Source organism: Engystomops pustulosus, chromosome 8, assembly GCF_040894005.1.
Source record: "Engystomops pustulosus chromosome 8, aEngPut4.maternal, whole genome shotgun sequence".
Taxonomy (NCBI): Eukaryota; Metazoa; Chordata; class Amphibia; order Anura; family Leptodactylidae; genus Engystomops; species Engystomops pustulosus.
The window spans coordinates 74,581,622-74,601,300 of NC_092418.1; the positions used below are offsets into that span (position 1 = coordinate 74,581,622).

The 19,679-nt window shown below is 42.3% G+C and overlaps 1 long non-coding RNA gene across 2 annotated transcripts in view; it reads left to right on the top strand.

The window, feature by feature from the left end:
• Positions 1-3,402, top strand: part of LOC140074636 (uncharacterized) — a 43,232-nt gene extending 39,830 nt beyond the window's left edge. For both annotated transcript variants that reach the window (XR_011849222.1, XR_011849223.1), the window contains exon 3: positions 3,234-3,402. This is a non-coding gene — a long non-coding RNA (uncharacterized lncRNA). The remainder of the gene's footprint in view (positions 1-3,233) is intronic.
• The last annotated feature ends 16,277 nt before the right edge of the window (positions 3,403-19,679 follow it).

The window sequence follows — 19,679 nt, forward strand, 5'->3', positions numbered from 1 at the left end:
TAGCTGGCGCTGCCTCTGACGGTAAGGAGTAAACTCTCTGGGCATCTTGACGCACAAACTGGGCATAGAACGCTGGCATCTCCACATCTTCCCACTGAGCATCCGTGGAGGGTCCCTCCCACTGGTCAGGGAGACGGGACAGAGCATCGGCGTTGTCATTGGTCTTACCAGCCCGGTACTTGATGGTAAAGTTGAAGTTGGCAAGTCTGGAGGCCCACCGTTGTTCCAGTGCTCCAAGACGAGCGGTGTTCAGATGCGCCAAGGGATTATTGTCTGTGAAGACAGTGAAGAAGGATGCAGCCAGGTAGTCCTTGAACTTTTCGGTCACAGCCCAGACTAACGCCAGAAACTCCAACTTGAAGGAACTGTAGTTCTGGTCGTTTTGCTCCGGTTCTCTGAGGGAACGGCTGGCGTAGGCTATGACCCTTTCAGTTCCGTTTTGGAGCTGGGATAGTACAGCCCCTTGGCCTTGCTTGTTGGCATCAGTGTATAGGGTGAAAGGCAGACTGTAGTCTGGATATCCCAACACCGGAGGCTCAGTCAACCGTTGCTTGAGCATCTGGAAGGCAGCTTCTCGTTCGGCTGTCCACTCAATGGATACTCGGGAACATTGGCTCTCTTTTGGCAGGCCCCTTAGGAGTTCTTGCAGGGGAGCCGCCAGCTGGGCAAACTTCGGGATGAAACGCCTGTAATAACTGGCAAATCCCAGGAAGCTTTTGATGTCCCGTATGGTTGATGGGGTAGGACAGTCGTGAACAGCTGCAATCTTCTCTGGATCTGGCTCAATTCCATGAGCGCTCACCACATGTCCCAGGTACTTGACGCTAGGTTGTAGCAGGTGGCACTTGGATGGCTTGACCTTCAACCCATGTTGGGTCAGGATTTGGAAGACTTCAGCCAGATGGTGGAGGTGGTCTTCATAAGTCTTGGAGTAGATGATGATGTCGTCCAAATATAGCAGGACGGTCTCGAAGTTGCGATGACCCAAACATCTCTCCATCAGCCGTTGAAATGTGCCTGGGGCGTTGCATAGCCCGAACGGCATGTTGTTGAACTCGAACAGGCCCATTGGGGTGGTGAAAGCTGTCTTCTCTCTGTCTTCCGGCGCCATGGCCACTTGCCAGTAGCCACTGGTCAGGTCCAGGGTAGAGAAGTAGGCAGCTGACCCTAGGGCTGCGAGGGATTCCTCGATTCGAGGCAGAGGATAGGCGTCCTTGTGGGTGATATTGTTGATCTTCCTATAGTCAACACAGAATCGAAGGGTTCCATCCTTCTTCTTCACAAGGACCAGCGGGGCAGCCCATGGGCTGTGACTCTCCCGGATAACGTTGGCTGTCTTCATCTCTTGTACCAGCTTTTTCACCTCTTGGTAGCGGGCTGGAGGTATGGGCCGGTATCGCTCCTTGATAGGGGGATGAGAGCCAGTAGGGATGGTATGTTGGATCAGGGTAGTCTGCCCAAAATCCAGTGGGTGTTTGCTGAAGGCCTGGTGGTGCTTCATAACGACATCCAGGACACCTTGTACTTGGTCTGCAGGAGTAAAATCGTCATCTCCAATATTGAGCTTAAGCCACCAGGATTGCTCGGCAGGCTCACCTTCAGCACTTTGCTTCAGTTCCAACTGCTGGGAGGCAGACAGAGAGATTTCCACCAAGTCTTCAGGATGGACGCTGAAGAGAGTGGCTACGGCTTGGTACTTTCTCAGATCCACTGGGGAGTCTCCCACATTTAGTAGTCGAATGGGTACTTGTCCTCGGGATACAGTGACTAGGCTCCTGGCGGCTAGAATGGGCAGGTCTTCATCAGCTGGTAGAGATTCTACTATCGCCTGGTAGTCTTGACCTTGGACGACCATGCAGGCTCGACACCATACTAACGTCTCAGTCCCAGGTTGAAGGCGGACAGGTTGGGGATCCTTGATCCGGGCTCTGCAGATTTCTACATTAGGGCCAGCAAACTTCTGTTGCGCCGCTAGAACCTGCATAGTCTCCTGAATTACCTTCCGGGAACCGTTGGGCACTGTTGGCAGGGAGTCGTGGAGAGCCTTCAGTACTTCAGGGTAGCAGTTGCGGAGGACATTGGTACCCAGTACCAGGGAGAAGTTACCGTTTTCGGGGACTCGTGTCACCACTATGCCCTGTCTGGTTAACTCAGTGTCTCCAATGGTTAGCGTGGGCTCCCAGTGGCCGCGGATGGGTACGGGTTTTCCGTTCGTAGCAATCCTGTTCGTGACGCCACTTGCAACATCCCCCACCAGGGCCTATCCTTTTCTCGGGTCCTGGAGACAGCCGGGGCCCGCAGTACCTGAGTGGCTGGCGGTTGCGGCCTAGGCACGCTAGTGTCACAGTGCTTGGTATGGGGAACCGGAGGGCTGTCCTACAGCCTGGCAGGTCTCCAGCAGGGTGGTGTTGGCAAGAAATGATGAGGGAGAGGCTGCTATAGCGGATCTCCCTGGGGCAACCCTTTGGTGTCTAGAGTATGAGTCTCTGTGTGGTGGACAGGGTGCCGTGATAGTGACAGCCGTAGTAGCAGGGACCAGATGGAGGCAGAGGTGGAACAAAAACAACTTACAGTTCTTTATTGGAACCGACAGGAACCGCAGCAACGTGCCTTTAACAGAATGGTGGAGTACTGAGATGCAGTTGGAGGAAGCCACAGGAGGTAGATCGCCAGCCTGGATGCAGAGGGCAGGCTGGGAGGTAGCTGTGTCCTAATAGGAAGCTTCAGCTTGTCCTGGGTTGCTTCAGATATCACCCTGGAAGGTAGGATGATACCCCTTTCCTCTCACTGACTAATTCACTACACTCTACTGTCTCACTGCTTGGTCTGACTGGCTAGTCTTTCTGACTGAATCCTGTCAGACTCACTTCTCTGACTCAACTGACTGTTGGAAATCTCCAACCGTCACTTTTTCTCAGCTCTTGGTCATGTGGTGGTTACTCCTCCAATTACATCCCAGCTTACAATACATTAGGATAATACATGTGATTGGATGACACATCTTACATCACATCAAAGAATTAACTTCTGCCTTACCAGGCAGGATCTACCACTGCAGAGTTCATCTGTGTTATCTAGTGTTATGTAGTGACATGCTGTGAGGCTAATCAGACCCTACACAGGCTGCACGCTACATGGTGGGACGTATTTGCAAACACAGCTCTGCCTTGCATCGGCGAGGGTGTTGCAGATAGATAACAATAAATATTGATCATCAATCTTCTCTTTTACAGATTTATTACAACACAGAAAATCTATGTGGCAGACCAGTCCACCGTACTTCCTTCTGACAGGAGCAAGAGTTTAAGAAGTTACAGAATGCAGCAATTTAGTAACAAAGTGTAAACCAGAAAACAACAAAATGTATTGAGAACCATGTAAAAGAAGAAATAAACAAACTATGTGGCGGTATGTTTTGTGTTTACATAAATTATTAAGAGATCAAGACATTTTCTTGGCAGTCATTAGGAAGTTTAATCAGTCTGCCTGCGATTGGTGATGCAGGTTCTGAGGTTCTCATGATCACGAATCTGTATTAATTGGAAAAAGCAAACCTCTAGGGGGGAAATATTTTGGTGGACGTTTAATTTAATTAAGTTTTTTGTGGGAGAGAAAGCGATGCTCTCAGATATTAACTAATGCAGTGCCATGTAGTCTATGACTCTGAGGACAACTCCTGTGAAGTTAACTAGCATTGCCAGCAACCTAGGGACCTAAATGTTTTAAAATTCCATACAATCTAGAAAGCAAGAAGATATTTAAGATTTTTCTTCTCATTAATGTTTCATTTCTGATTTGTTTAACCCCTTATTGACACATGGCATAGTAGTGCGACACACGTTGGGTGCATGGAGAGGACTCACGGGCTAAGCCCTCTCCAGAGCAGGGAGTATTTGCTGCATATTGCAGAAAACACCCACTGGTATCACCCACAGTGGGTGATTGGCTAAGATCGTCAATTCTCATTACGTCATTGGTGAGCGGCTATCTGTTGATATGGCAACCTAGGGACACCCGAGGGACTGTAGATGGGCAGGACTGAGAGGGGCTTGTATCCTAATCACTCTGAGGCACTCTGGTGACCAGTGCCCCTCCAGGTTTGGGTTGCACAGGCAATAACACTCCCCTAGACTTGTAAAAGTGCTGAATAAAAATGCTGCAGATTAGCACTTACCATAGTAGTGAAATAGGAAAATAGTCCTCTTGATAGGGTCCAGGCAATGGAACAATTACAGAGACATACCCTTAATGTGGGGCCACAGTCCCCATGCACCTTTCAGCCCTGACACATCTTCTGCCAGGAGGATGTGTGAGTTTTATGGGAGAATCTGATACTGGATTTGGGTTTAAATACTGACATACAGACATATATAAAATGATACAATATAATGTGTGTACTAGCGATACCTGTAATAGGAATGATGATCATCCTCAGATAGAAAGTTCTGACATTGGACAGTTCTATTAATACATCTGTAAGGCTGGAGTGTATTGGCGAAAATTGGATGATAGCCGAATATTGCACTGCATGTTTCAGCTAGTTAGAAATAACAAGGTTTAGTAATGTAGATGCCTGTTACAGTCTTTGCGTAGTTACATTTATGGGTTTTAGGAACAGATAAAAAATGTTTGAGCACAACAGAGTAAATCCTGGATGGACTCCTAGGAGAAGTAATAAGAGTCCAGATCACTGGCCACCAACACAGGATGTCACTGCTGAGGGTGAGAAAGCGGAAATCTCACAAAGCCCTTTAAGTACTATTTGAGTTTCTAGCTGCAAAAACCCAATGATTATATTCCCAGAGAAAAAAAAAACTTTTTTTCTCTGGGTCAATACACATATAGCTATTTAAAAATAACCCTCATTTGCATAATGAAATCCTTTTGGGGATAATTAACTTTGTCTCCTTCCAAGTGACATAACTTTTACATATTTCTTTGTCAATGTGGCTGTTTGAGGGGTTATGTTTTGTGTAAAAACCTGTAGTTTTTATTTGTACATACTTGGGATTCATAAAGTTTTTGCATAGCATTTTATCTAATTTTGTGTGTGATTGATGATAAATAAATGTAAATTTTGGCAGTTTTTCCTTTATTTTGGTATAAAAGATAAATACTATAATCATTTTACACCTGGGTTGGTACAGGGGTGTTAGAATAAAATGTGTGTGTTTTATGCTTTTATTTTTAAAGGGTTGTGATTTTGTGATTGTATTTTTTTTACCAGTTCTTTTAGACTTTTTTTTTTTAAATAAAAAACATAGAAAATGGTCTGCACAGTAAAAGCTTTGACTGGAACCATATTTGTCAATTATTTCCTAATACAGGCAGCCCCCGGGTTACATACAGGATAGGTTCTGTAGGTTTGTTCTTAAATTGAATTTGTATGTAAGTCGGAACTGTATATTTTATCATTGTAATCCCAGCCAGAATTTTTTTTGTCACTGTGACAATTGGATTTTAAAAATGTTGGGTTGTCATAAGAACCAAGATTAACAATAAAGCTTTATTACAGACACCTGTGATAACTGTTACAGCTGATTATTGTAGCCTAGGACTAAAGTACAGTAAATTACCAACATCTAGAGGTCCTTTTGTAACTAAGGGTCATATGTAAGTCAGGTGTTCTTAAGTAGGGGACCGTAATACGATTCTCATTCCTTTAATTGTGTAAAACTTTCCATCAAGACGGCTCCACAAAGAAATGTTAAAGATTCCCCATCACCTAATTGACATTCACCATGGGACATAATTGTAGCCAAAAACATTCAGAATCACTGTTATCAATTCTTTCCAGAATTATCACTCTTCACTTAGTTACCATGATTTCTCAATGAATATTATGAAAAGTATTTTGCAAGAAACACAAACAAGAGATCCAACAAATGTAGACACTGAGAGGCCGCCAAGAGAGCTGATCTGGGGTCATGTCTTCCATACAGACACATGTGTACTAACATACTGTAATTGACCGATAGCATTCATTGAGGCAGTTTTACTAAAAACATCTAAAAGTTAGAACCTCTACAAGAAAGTCCCCTACATGCCGTATTTAATATTGTGCCTGCCATAAAACTGGCAGAGACTATAACTGAATTCTCTGCCAAGTTATACCTGGTCCAAACAAGTCCAACCTGGCTAAGATCCCTTCCAGATCCTCTTAGTAAATATTAAAGGGGTTGGCCACTCTGTTACATAAATTGCCCCTGTGCCTTTGCTGCCTTTATAATAATCCCTAAATGTTCAACGATTGATTCCTCAACTCTGATGCCTCCTTTAGTGCTGTGTGCAGACTCTCTGTAGGATTTTTATTTACATGTCTCTGCTATGATAATTAGGAGAGACCTGCAGAAGAAGATTATGACTCATCCTGGTTCCCCCTTACCTCTCCCTGTGTATGTCAGTAAGAAGGACTGAGAGACAAAAGAAACACACTGGAGGTTGCCATTAGGATGGACTGAAGGAGTGAGAAACAGGAAGTTGTGTGGAGATGCAGAGGGCAGCAAGGTAAGAACAGGGAAAAGCTGAAGACACAGGTTCATATACATGCAGAGACATATCTAATGAGATTTATTGGCCAACCCTTTTAAGACTGACATGGAAACTCTACTCTTAATAAATTCCCTTCATGGTTTCCTGGGTTAAGGGCTTGGTTTTGGAAAATATGTGTGGCCTAGGTTGCAGTGCTGGGCACCAAATATGCAGTGAAATTTTTTGTTGATAACTTGGCCAGCTAATAGAAGATATTAAGTTTGATTAGACATTCAAATTATAGTGTAATATATAATGGTCTGTCAAACTGTGTACTGTTTGGGCAGTTTTAGTTTATCTGCCATATTGCATCACAATTCTGGTGCATTTTGATTATTACAAGTCTTCCAAATTACTGTACATGTTAGTTATCCACGATGCCATAGACTCTGTATGGCACGCTGCCCACCTCAAACACATTTTCAGTAGTTGTAGTTCTTTTTGCTTATAGGTTTATCAAGAAATATAATTAAAAATTTTTTAAGGTAAAATAAAAATAAAAAGATGTTTTAATTGAAACTTTAAAAAAACCTGAAAGCAAAAAGATTTCAACGTACTTGTACTGAAATATAGACATAGACCCTATTACTCTTGATGATCACACTTGTCAGCAGATTCTCCCCTATTTGGTAATAGACAGTGATTGACAGGTCTCCTATTATTTGCATATAGCAAGAGACCTATCAATTCCACTGGGTCAAGCAGGTAGAAGCTAAAGGGAAATTCTTGACTTAATAAAAATATCAATGATTTAGGTTACAGAGAGGTGACCCCTACTACTTTTTTCATTGGTAGATAAAAACAACTTGGGAAAATTGGAGAATAGGGGGGTCTAATGACCTTTGATTCCTATATCTCCAATGACAGTCAAAGAGAAGAGACAGAAAGAAAACAGGGGCGCTCTCCTCGTGTAGCATCGTTAAAAGTATGTTTGAAATAAGGAATACAATTTAGGTGCTCACCTAGTGGCACAATGACATGTGCATGTAGAATAAAGTCCCTGGCGCCGATCTTCTTTTTCTATCTACCTTTTTCCGTCCAGGTAGTCTGGCAGGTAATATGATGTACTGGATAAAGTTTCTGAGCTCAAGTCCGGAGTGGCTCGAAGTAGCGCTCGAGGGAATCAGAACAACAGATCATAACTGATTCCTTTTATTAGTTGCTATGCGTTTCGATTCAGGACTTGAACCTTAAGCGTAAGCATAAATTTTCCCTTGAGCGCTACTTCGAGCCACTCCGGTCTGGAGCTCAGAAACTTTATCCATTACTTTTTTCATTGGACTCTGTGAAAGTTCTTGGGGCTCAGGAAAAGCCCAGTGGAGGGACGTACAGGTATGGCTTCCACATCATGATTCTTATTCTAGTCTTCTAGTCATACCAGTGAAAGCTGAATGTATAATCAAAGGCAGTGGCGTAACAACCACCGTAGCAGCCGTAGCGAGTGCTACGGGGCACGGGCGCAGGGGGGCCCGCGAAGGACGGGGAAAGTAAACTTTCCAGGAAGCCAGAGCGCTGGTATTGACAGCCGGCAGAATTATACTTTGCTAATGATATGTCTCCGGGTCCGTCCCACTACTTCCCCTGACTCCAGGCCTCATACCAGGTGGGCGGAGAGGTAGTGGGACGGGCCCAGGCGGGCACATCATTAGCAAGGTATAATTCCTGCTGGCCCGCGCGCTCGCCTCACGTGCTGCCGGCACCTTGCGTCCGTCCCCCGCCGTCGGCACTGAGCTTTGGCTCCCCTGCCGGCCTGCATCAAACTCCCGCATGCCGACCGGCCAGCACCACTTTGCAGCCGGGCACTGTGCTCCCGCCCGTCAATGTGCGCCCGCCCTCCACTCCCCACATATTTCCGCTCCCGGTTCCCCTTGCGCTCCCGTGTCAACCCCGCTCTGCTCCCATTTCAATCCTGCTCCGCTCCTGTCTCCCCCTTCCCCCTCGGCTCCCGGCCCGACCGCCCCCGCTCAAGCTCCATATCCCCCCCCCCTCACCGGCTACCGGTATCAAGTCTTTCCGCTCCCGGCTCCCTCCCATGTCAACTCCGCTCTGCTCCCATTTCAATCCTGCTCCGCTCCTGTGTCCCCCTTCCCCCTCGGCTCCCGGCCCCGACCGCCCCCGCTCAAGCTCCAGGCTCCATATCCCCCCCTCACCGGCTATCAAGTCTTCCCGCTCCCGGCTCCCCCACCGCTGCAGGACAAGGCGCCGAGAGAGAGGTAAGGTTACTTTATCTTCATATAATATATATATATATATATATATATATATATATATGTATCTGGACCAATTTTTTACATGCTTTGCGCTATATAAATAAATTATTATTATTATTATATATGTATATATGTGTGTATCTGTGTATATATGTATATGTGTGTGTTTATGCTGTATGTATATGCAACATTTGTGATATTTATCAGGGCTTCTATTTTGTACCTCATGGTGCTATGCTGTATGCATGTTATACTACCTGACGTTACGCTGTATGCATGTTATACTACCTGACGTTACGCTGTATGCATGTTATACTACCTGACGTTACGCTGTATGCATGTTATACTACCTGACGTTACGCTGTATGCATGTTATACTACCTGACGTTACGCTGTATGCATGTTATACTACCTGACGTTACGCTGTATGCATGTTATACCACATGGCGGTAAACTATATACATTTTATATTACATGGCGATACACTGTATGCATTTTATACTACATGGCAGTACGCTGTATGCATTTTATACCACATGGCGGTACACTGTATGCATTTTATACTACATGGCGGTACGCTGTATGCATTTTACACTACATGGCGATACGCTGTATGCATTTTACACTACATGGCGATACGCTGTATGCATTTTACACTACATGGCGATACGCTGTATGCATTTTATACTACATGGTGATACGCTGTATGCATTTTATACTACATGGCGATACGCTGTATGCATTTTACACTACATGGCGATACGCTGTATGCATTTTACACTACATGGCGATACGCTGTATGCATTTTATACTACATGGTGATACGCTGTATGCATTTTATACTACATGGTGATACGCTGTATGCATTTTATACTACATGGCGATACGCTGTATGCATTTTATACTACATGGCGATACGCTGTATGCATTTTATACTACATGGCGATACGCTGTATGCATTTTACACTACATGGCGATACGCTGTATGCATGTTATACTACATGGCGGTATGCTAAATGCATTTTAAATTACATGGCGGTAAACTGTATGCATGTTATACTACATGGCAATACACTGTATGCATTTTATATTACATGGCAGGACCCTGTATGCATGGGCGGGGGGGGGAGCGTCTCTCTATGGCTCGCCTAAGTCAGCAGACAGTCTAGGTACACCCCTGAAACCCACCAAGTGACATCCGAGCTGAAGGTGGGTAAGTAAAATTACTGCATGTGTGTGTGTATATGTGTATATCTGTGTGTATGTGTGTGTGTATGTTGACTGGATGTGTTAATGTATGTATGCTGTATATCTGTGTGTATGCTGTATATACTGGATGCATGTGTATATATGCTGTGTATGTGTATGTATCCTGTGTATACTGGATGTGTGTATATATATGCTGTATATCTGTGTGTATGTTGTGTATATACTGGATGTGTGTGTATATATGCTGTATATCTGTGTGTTTACTTTATATACCGGATGTATGTGTATATATACTTTATATCTGTGTGTATGCTGTATATACTGGATGCGTGTGTATATGCTGTATATGTGTGTGTATGCTGTATATACTGGATGTGTGTGTGTGTGTGTATGTTTGCTGTATATACTGGATGTGTGTGTATGCTGTATATCTGTGTGTATGTTGTGTATATACTGGATGCATGTGTATATATGCTGCATCTGTGTGTATGCTGTATATACTGGATGCGTGTATATATATGTGTGTGTGTGTATATATGTATATATATATATATATATATATATATATATATATATAGGAATGGGGCCCCATTCAATGGTCTGCTATGGGGCCCAGCCTCTGCTAGTTACGCCCCTGATCAAAGGTCCAGTATTTGTCACAAATAGCCTACAGTACTGGGTTATATGCAATATAAAACATAGAAGAGCATATTTATACTGAAGTGTCAAGTGTTACAGCATCCAATACAGTATAAATATATACTCTTAATAACATATTGAGTCTTTACTTTAAATGCTGTATATATATTATATATGTACAGATGTAATTGTATGTGTGTATGTGTTATGTACAGTATAGATGATTGTACAATGATAAATAAAGGGGAATATCTTTACTATTTCATCCTTAGAGTTAGATTGGGTGCACGGCTTCAGCTGCTGCTGTTGCCTATAGTTACAGAATGTTGGGGTTGTTGACTTGATGCATCGCATTATGACATTGCACCCCTATATAAGGAGCCGCAGAGCTAACAATCACTTGAGGGTTCCAGTAGTTAGCGGAGGTAAGTCAGCTTTCTCTGGCTGACAGCTCCTCAGTGTCTTTGTCTCCCTCCATTAGAAATCACTATATATCGGGTTACATTTACTGGTGGTTTCAGTAAAATGCTGAGTATATGCCCCTTTTGGCCTGCAGTATTTGGTCAGTATTTCCCTCCATTATTTGTAAACCCGAAGTGGAATGTAAACCTTGAAGAGTTAAAAATTAATGTTTCTGTTTCGGTTCGTTCCTGGTTTTGGCTTTAAATGTTGAAGGAAAATATCATACTGAATACTGTTGTCTGAATGGGGCCTTAGGAAGCTAAATTCCCCCCCTTGCTTTCTATAAGAACCTCATAGCAGCTGCATTGTATGCCTGTAGGAAATGATGCCATATGACCATTTACAATATTCATCACTTACTGTATTTATTTGCACTTTGCAGTCAAACCTTCTTCTACCTGTCCATACTACCATTCATCCATCCAACCATTGTCTATGTAATCCTACATTCATTTGTTGCTCCATCCATACTGCTATGTGCCCATTCAGTCCTTCCTCCCTTTCCTATCCCCTCCCCATGTATGCATATAACATCTGACTGTCCACTCTTCTCTTCTCTGCTCTCACCTCCTTCCATTCCAGTAGAATGTATCAGCAGATATTTTAGGGTAATACAATATTCTTCGAGGAATCTTTTTTTCCTCTGATTACAGTATTATAGTGTTACTGTGTGCGTCAGAATGAAGGACGGAGAGAATGAAGATTTCCCGGATAAGCAATGGAGGCGGGGAGTGAAGTGGGCTCCATCAATATTGCAGCCCAAGTTTGGATATGTCTCTGTATGTTCAAATCTGAAGACTATTGCAGAGGTGGATGAAGAGGAAAATGAGTTTGAAATTGAGGATATTATAAAGCTACAGGAGGAAAGCATTACTATATCTATAAGAAATCATATGAGAGAGGCCAAGCCAAGTATGGTATCCATCAGTTCTCCAACACATGAAGTAAGGGAGGCCTGGCCAAGTGTGACTTCACCCAGGAGAAGATGGTGGGTTCCAAAGTGCCTCAAGAGAAACACAAGGAGCAACAGCCGAGGCTCAGATAGAAGACCATTACAGCTGCTCAGATCCATCTTCTGTTGCTCCAGAGCTAACACCATAGAGCGAACCTATGTCACGGGTGCCAGAGGTGGCACTCGGAGCCCTGTCTGTGGGCACCCAGGCCATCACCAAAGAGGACACAAGGGATGTTCATGGATTCCCAGACAGCCCAGGACTTGCTGCGCTCAGTGCTTAAAGCTTAAAGCGACAGTGCTGCCTGAGACTACAGGAGGAATGGGAAGGTGTCCGCAGATCAGGATTATCATTGTAACTTCAGCTCCAGGCCTGAAAATTCTTCCTATTCAGGGGAACCCGAATTTGTCACCCTTTCTTTCTACTGTATTGGTGTACTTAGGATACTGATAGATTGAAAGCTATAAAGAGAAGGGAGCAAGAAGTTACTGCTTAAATTGGACTTAAAATGTTGACACTTTGGGATAAGTAAGTGGGTTTTAGTTGTAGTCTGGACACTCCTTGTCTAAAAGGTTCGCCATCACTGCCATAGAGTAATGGAGTAACTAGACATTACAGTGTATCTGATCAGAGACCTGATATAACCCTCACAGAAAACAAAATAGCGAAATAATAATAATAATACTTCAAACTGTAAAGGATTTTAACATTAATAATTTCCATATTACTATGAGTCATATCATCACCAGATTACATAGACGAAGTGACATGAGTAAAAAGAAGTTGCAGAATGAATGTTATGGATCATAGATCCATTGACTAGACTTTACTTTTAAATCAGAGTGGAGATGTGAAAAATAGGATAGTAATCCTGAGTTGCACATATTAAGCAGACCAAGGGCTGAATGCTAAGCTGAAGTTATACCTTAATTTCCCAAATTTTGGTCCCTCCTGGACTCTGATCACAGCCTATGCTGCAGACAGAGAAGGGTGTCCAGCTCTAAGGATGAAGATGAGATCCATGATTAAAGAAAAAACAGATTACATATTACCCATATGTTTTGTGGCACTTTTGGAAGAAAATGCAACTTTCACTAAAACTTACAATATCCACAGTATACAATTTTTAAGACAATTTTTTCCCCATCTCTTGTACTTGAAAACCAGAAAATGCATTCAAACAAACACTCAGTATATTAATATGTGTCTTTGCAATGTGTTTTTATGTGTGATGTCTGCAGGGGGCTGACTATACATAGGTTTAGTTTAGTTACATACATACAGTTTAGTTACTGTACTTTACATTTTCAAATATTTTTACTAACTTTCCCCTTTATAACATTATATATTTGGCATAGTGTAATGAGATATTAAACTCTATCCATTCCTAATTATAACACATCACATTTCATTGCTGTTAAATATCAATTGTTGAGCTGCGATTATAGAGGAGCATTACAGAAGACTGTACATTGCAGACCACGCTATCCCTTGATGGGTTTTAACTTTAATTATAATAGAAGCCATAGAACAAAAGCTTCCCTAGTGCTAGAATCTGCATTATTCCTTAGCAGTTGGGTGTCTTCATTTTCTTGGAACATTGAAAACCTTACGATAGGTAGAACCCACCTTTAACCGTTCAATGTGACGCTATCCAGCGAGCTTGTGGGTGGTAAATTGCAATGCTTTTCACAATGCTTTTGAGAACAGATAATTGTAAGGTCAGCAACAGGCCCTGGTGCTCAAAAGACATCATCCTAAATCATCAAATTGTACCCTTAAGTGGGCAAAGAGTGTATGTAAGTGAAATTAAGTGAGTAATTTGAATATTCACTTCCAGCTAACTAAGTGGGATTTTTTTCACTGGGGGCTCCTAATTAACTCCTTTGCTGCTTCTGAGACTGGCTATTACACAGTGAGATCCTAGGGGAGTAGATAATAAAGATAATAGTTATCACTTGCTTTTGTGCGGCGCTGACTGTGTGGGCAGCGCTGGACCGTACACTGATACAGACAGGGCCCTCCTGTATATCCCCATATGCAACACTACACACAATGCCATAATGGAAACAGATATTATATGCATAACCCTTCCATTTCTCCAAATGCCTGCAAAGTGTTTCCTAACAGAACAGTCTCCAGCTCCAGAGAAATGGTTAATTACACCCTCAGATTGCATTGCCCTCATAGCAGGGAATAAATGGATCTATTGTAACCAAAAGGAGTGCATGGTTTTACCCAGTGTAGTAATGGTCTGGGGTTCGGCTGGGTCATGATAAGGATCCAATTACCTTCCAGCCATAGCATATTGTATTGAGCTACTATGGAGCTACTACCATAACATATTCACTCCGAATAAAAGGATTATTAGACATAGATCGACTAAAGTTATCATAAAATAGACTCCAGAGCATTGTAAAGCAACATCCTATGTAGGTCGACATATATATAAATATACTAAGCTACAAGTAACCTGTCATGTGAATTTGGGACAGTAAACCGCCATGGGCCTTCTGACAATGTGGATCAGAATTAAAAATACTCTAACACTAGGACTGTATGTGCTCAGGTTGTCCCTTGACTAGATTTTTGGAGTATATACAGTTCTTCAATGAAGCCAGAGAAGTAAACCTCCATGATGTGCCTAATATATGGTGTATGTACTGTGCAACTGCCTCACGCATGAAAAGTAAAGGGATGTGAAGAGTACCTGGTCTAAACAGATCCGACCTGGCGGAGATCACATCTTAATAAATCCCTCCCTGAGTTTATAAGGACCTGAAAAAGGTCTTCCTTATACAGTGTCATCCAGGATTTTAAATAGAATCCACAATGAAAACTGTTTTTTTTTCTTTCTTTTACATACTTATATGAATTTTAGCTTTGTGATATTACAGTATAGCTGTTATCAGTACAGATGCATAGATTAGGAGCACTCACAGGCAGCCTCCCCCTTCCACATTTTTTGTGTCTTTTGTGCTTAAACGCTTGTTTTTGTGTAATGTATGTGAACCCCTTATTGATTTACAGCGTTAAGGAATTAATGGTGCTCTATAAATAAATTATAAGAATAAGGTGACCAAATAGAAGCCTAAAATGCAAGATTCTGCAGTGTCCCCTCTCCATGCTCTACACTGCAGTAATGATGGCAGTCTACTACTATGCTGTTTATGTTCTCTCTCTCCTGGGTACAATTGTGTATTGCTAATAGTTAATACTGGTCACACAATATAAACTCTTCCACTTCTGTTTTGGGGGAAATGTACAATTCCCTGCATGCCAGTCTCTGGCCCCTTTGCACCACATATAAAATGTTTTTTTTAAATGGTCAATTCAAGATGGGGAACAAGGCTGGGAATGGCGGGAATATCTGCGCCAACCAAATTTATTATAGCCTGCGCCAGAAAACTGGTACAGGCTATAGCTGCAATTTAAGTTAGAACCTCTTAACGATTCAACTTCTCATATAAAGTGCCAGTCTTAATATATTGGCTCCAATAAGTTGAAGTCAGAAATAAAGCTGTGCAGGTTCTGGGATCACAGTTCCCTGCACACAGAATACAAAAGGCGGTCGTTCTATTCCAGATTTATAAGCTGTAGGTGCAGAGTCTGTTTGTGTGCTCTTTATGAGAATTGTGGCATGTTTTTCTGGTAAAAATATAATTACCTAATTTTACAGTTCTTTTTTTATTGACACAGCTACTTGTTGTTTTCACTATGAAGCTGCTGGGTTGTATTTTTTATTAGGTGAATGCAGTAGGTAATAGGTGGTGTACATGCACATGACAGTGATAAAATAGTAAATGTGAACCAAAACAGTAGGGCTGCAAGAAACAAAAGCCATGGCTAAACCATAAATATATATTGAACAATAAAGTTTATCTCTAAACTGCACTATAACAAGAGCCCACCACTGGCTGCAGCACTCTTTTTTGAGCTTTCTTAAAATTATTCATAAAATATTACCAGTCTATAACTGACATTTATAATATAAAGGTTTTTATTCAGTAAGGGTTACATAGAAATGTAACTATTTACCACTGCATGCCACATATATATTACTATAAGACAATTCCATATATGCTGGTCTGACACATATAAATGTGAGAAAGGTTGAGTGTAAAAGAACACTTTTTTAAATTATATGTAGAATTTTGTATACTTGCAGTTCCAGTCCTGGTGAGGGAGCTACAGCACAGGTCTAAGTCGAGAGAAATCACTTGAAAGTCAGTATAGTGAAAAACCCAAAGTACTACTTCCATTTGTTGTACAGATTGATCACAGAGCACTTTGAGCAGTGGAGCACGTTTACTAAGGGCTTTGCCTTGCACTTCTGTCGGACTTCTTACACGTTCTTGTAGGGGAAACGGCTTGCATAGGTATTTAAGAAGTGTCTGCACCACTATTGTGTCGCTCACAACCCTTTTGTGGCGCTAGCCTCCATGTGACACAAATTAGGGGGAGTGCCGGCGCTCGTTCCGACTGAGTTGCACCGAATTTAACATGCAAATTGTTTCTCACGCCCTATGTTAAAGGTGCACCACATAAAAAGTTTGTGAACTCTGTTGGGCCAGTGCAGAGAAGCGACAGATTCATTATTTGGTCGCACCCAGCATTATACACGGGAAGAGCACTTTTAGTGAGGTTTCCGACTTTCTTAGTAAATGTGTCCCAGTGTCTTCTTTATGTTGCAAACAGAACACAGACAGGGCTTATTTACTAAGGGTCCACGACCGCACTTTAGTCGGATTTTCCGACATTTTCGTGGAATGCACGGCTGTGACAGGTATTTAGAAAAGGATTGTGCCGCACGTGATCGGATTTTGTCGCAGCTGCGCCGGCTTTTATGTGACAGAAATCGGGGGACGAGCTGTTGGAAGTTCCGACTGATTCGGGTTCAGCACAGGATTTAACATTCAAATTGTGTTGCAATTCAATGCACTTACATACACCAGGAAGAAGCAGGTGAACTCCGTCAGACCAGAGCGGGGAAGCGACACATTCAAGATATCGGGCGCACGATCTAAGTGAATCGCAGCACAGTGCATCATCATCAGAAAATGCGCTTTCGGTGAACAACTCCAGACAGGTAAGTAAATATGCGCCAGACAAGTTTTCAATCAGTCCACACCTCTCCAGTATATTTTCTTTTGTGTCCTGTTTACACTGATCAGGATCAATGCAACGATCTCCAAGATTTTAAAACAGGCTAAAGCAAGACAGATTCATGGCATAGATCTTACGTTCAAAATTCAAAAATTCTTTTTATTATACTCACAAATGTGGTAGTAAAACAGTGATTTTCATTTATAAAACTTGTTGTAGGCTGTAATTGAAAAATACAAAAATTCAATGCTGTAGAACACTAAACCTGCTGGCTGAAAAATATGCTGATACACAACGGGGTTCATTTATCTTATATCTGTTTTTTTTGGCTAGTTTTTGCCATTTTCTCTGTCTGCTTCTTTGATAATTTATCCATCTCACTTTTTCCTTGTGTTAAATGGGTGATTTTTTAAGATCTCTTTTTGAGACATTTGTTACTAATGTCACAAAAATGTCACAAGTAACTTTCCATTTTCTACGTTTTCCTTAAAGGAAACCTATCATTTCAAATGGTAGGTGTAAGCTGTAAATACCGAGCACCAGCTCAGGGGGAGCTGGTGGCGGTGCTTACTTTCGTTAGTGTTATTAACCACTGTATCACGGTTTTAACGTTTAATGTTTATAGCAGAAGCTGCTTCGGGCTGCGTGCGCGCGCCTACATAGGAAATGCCTGAGACGTCGAAGCAGCTTCTGCTATAAACTTTAAAAAGTGTTAAAACCGCGACACAGCGGTTAATAACACTAACTAAAGTAAGCACCAGCACCAGCTCACCCTGATGGGTGGTGCTCGGTATTTACAGCTTACCATTTGAAATGGTCGGTTTCCTTTAAGTATGGTTTAGTCTGGAGTTTTTTTCCCACATTTAGCACATCTGGAGGATTCGTCTTACTGACAAAAAACAAAAGTCCGGCGGACATTTCACAATGTCCCCAAAAAGGCGCAAAAATTGCAATGCCCCAAAAAATGTCTCAAAAAAGACAGAAAAAAACAGGAAGAAAAATAAAGATAAATGACCCCCAATGTGTGGTTAAACCTTTTTTAATATTTCTAACATATTCCCCCACCCTCGTTTTCAATTTCCGGCAAGTGCATCCGATATATTTGTAACCACATGGGCATATTCTATATATTCTATAATAAAAAGAATTTGATACTTTTGAAAGTAAGATCTATGCCATGAATCAGTCTTGCTTTATGCTGTTCTATAATCTTGGTGATCCAGCTGATATGGAGAAGGCAATGAGTTTGCACTGACTTTGCAGAAACTTGTGTGCCATTCCAAAGTGAATGAAACTTGCCAGCAGCAGGTTGTCCAAATGAAGGCCAAAAGGTTGACCCTATCAGCCATAGCAAGAGAAGTTGGTCGTTCCAAGTCTGTGATTTCTTGAATATTGCATTTTTACAACATCACAAACTCATTCATTTCCCCCAAGAAGGCTTATCACCATTGGAAGACATTTGAGAGGACAGGCTAGTGCAGACAATCTCCATGGTTAATCCTTTCAACAATGCAGTGACCAAACTTCTTATTAGCAGAAAAAAATCAAAAGGCCAGACTCACCTTGCTGAGGATCATGTTGGGTTGGCAGAGGAGAAGTAGTCCAAAGTTAATTTTACTGATAAAAGCTATTTTTATTTATTTGGATCTGATGGGAAACATTATCCCAAACAACATCAACAAACTAGGCAAAGACTGAGCCCAAAGTGTGTTAAGAAGTCAGTGAAAGGTGATGAAGGAAGTGTTATGGTTTGAGGAATGTTTTATGTAGCAGAAGTTGAACCACTTAAACAGCTACATTGCAGAGTGAATGCAAGTGTATATAAGAACCTTTTCAAACAACATTCCTTCTGGGGTAACTCTCAGGCTTCTGGGGTAGTGAACCCCCTGGACCGACCACCATGGACAATGACACAAGTCAATAACTGGGACCGGAATCTAAGTGGCACCAAATTTTCACCAGAGTCCACCGCACAGCGGTTTGGACTTGCTGCCGTGAGGTCGTTCCACAGGTGCGACTTGTCAGCGGTGGCAGCCAAGGCAAAGTACAGAGTCAGAAGGCATGTTCGTGGTCAGGGAGAAGCTGGAGGTCAAGGCAAATTTGCAACTCCAGTGCGCGCCCTGGGGAACAGGGGCACGGGCTAGGAAGCCGAGACGGGAGGGTGGCTGGGGGAAGCGGCCGCATCGGAGAGGGGTACAGGTGCGATGTGGGTCGCGGGAGCACTTATGACACCTTTCTTGCATTCATCACTCAATTAACCAGTAATTTAGAAGAAGGACGATGCCTCCTTTACATGGCAAAAGGTGTAACGCATAATACAGAAAACATTGACACAAGCCTGTACACTTCCTACTGATCGGTGACTGGTATAACCTTCAGAAAATTTAGTTATAATCATTTTCTGTGCTACAGTCATGGCTGTTCTGTATGATCATCACATTTTTTGCAAAAAACACTTCTAGTGTTACAAAAAAAATCCTTAACCAAATGTTGATCAATTTAGATCAGAAAAAAAACTATTGATCATACATTGTTCTTAAATTTTTAACTAGAGTATTTATATATATTT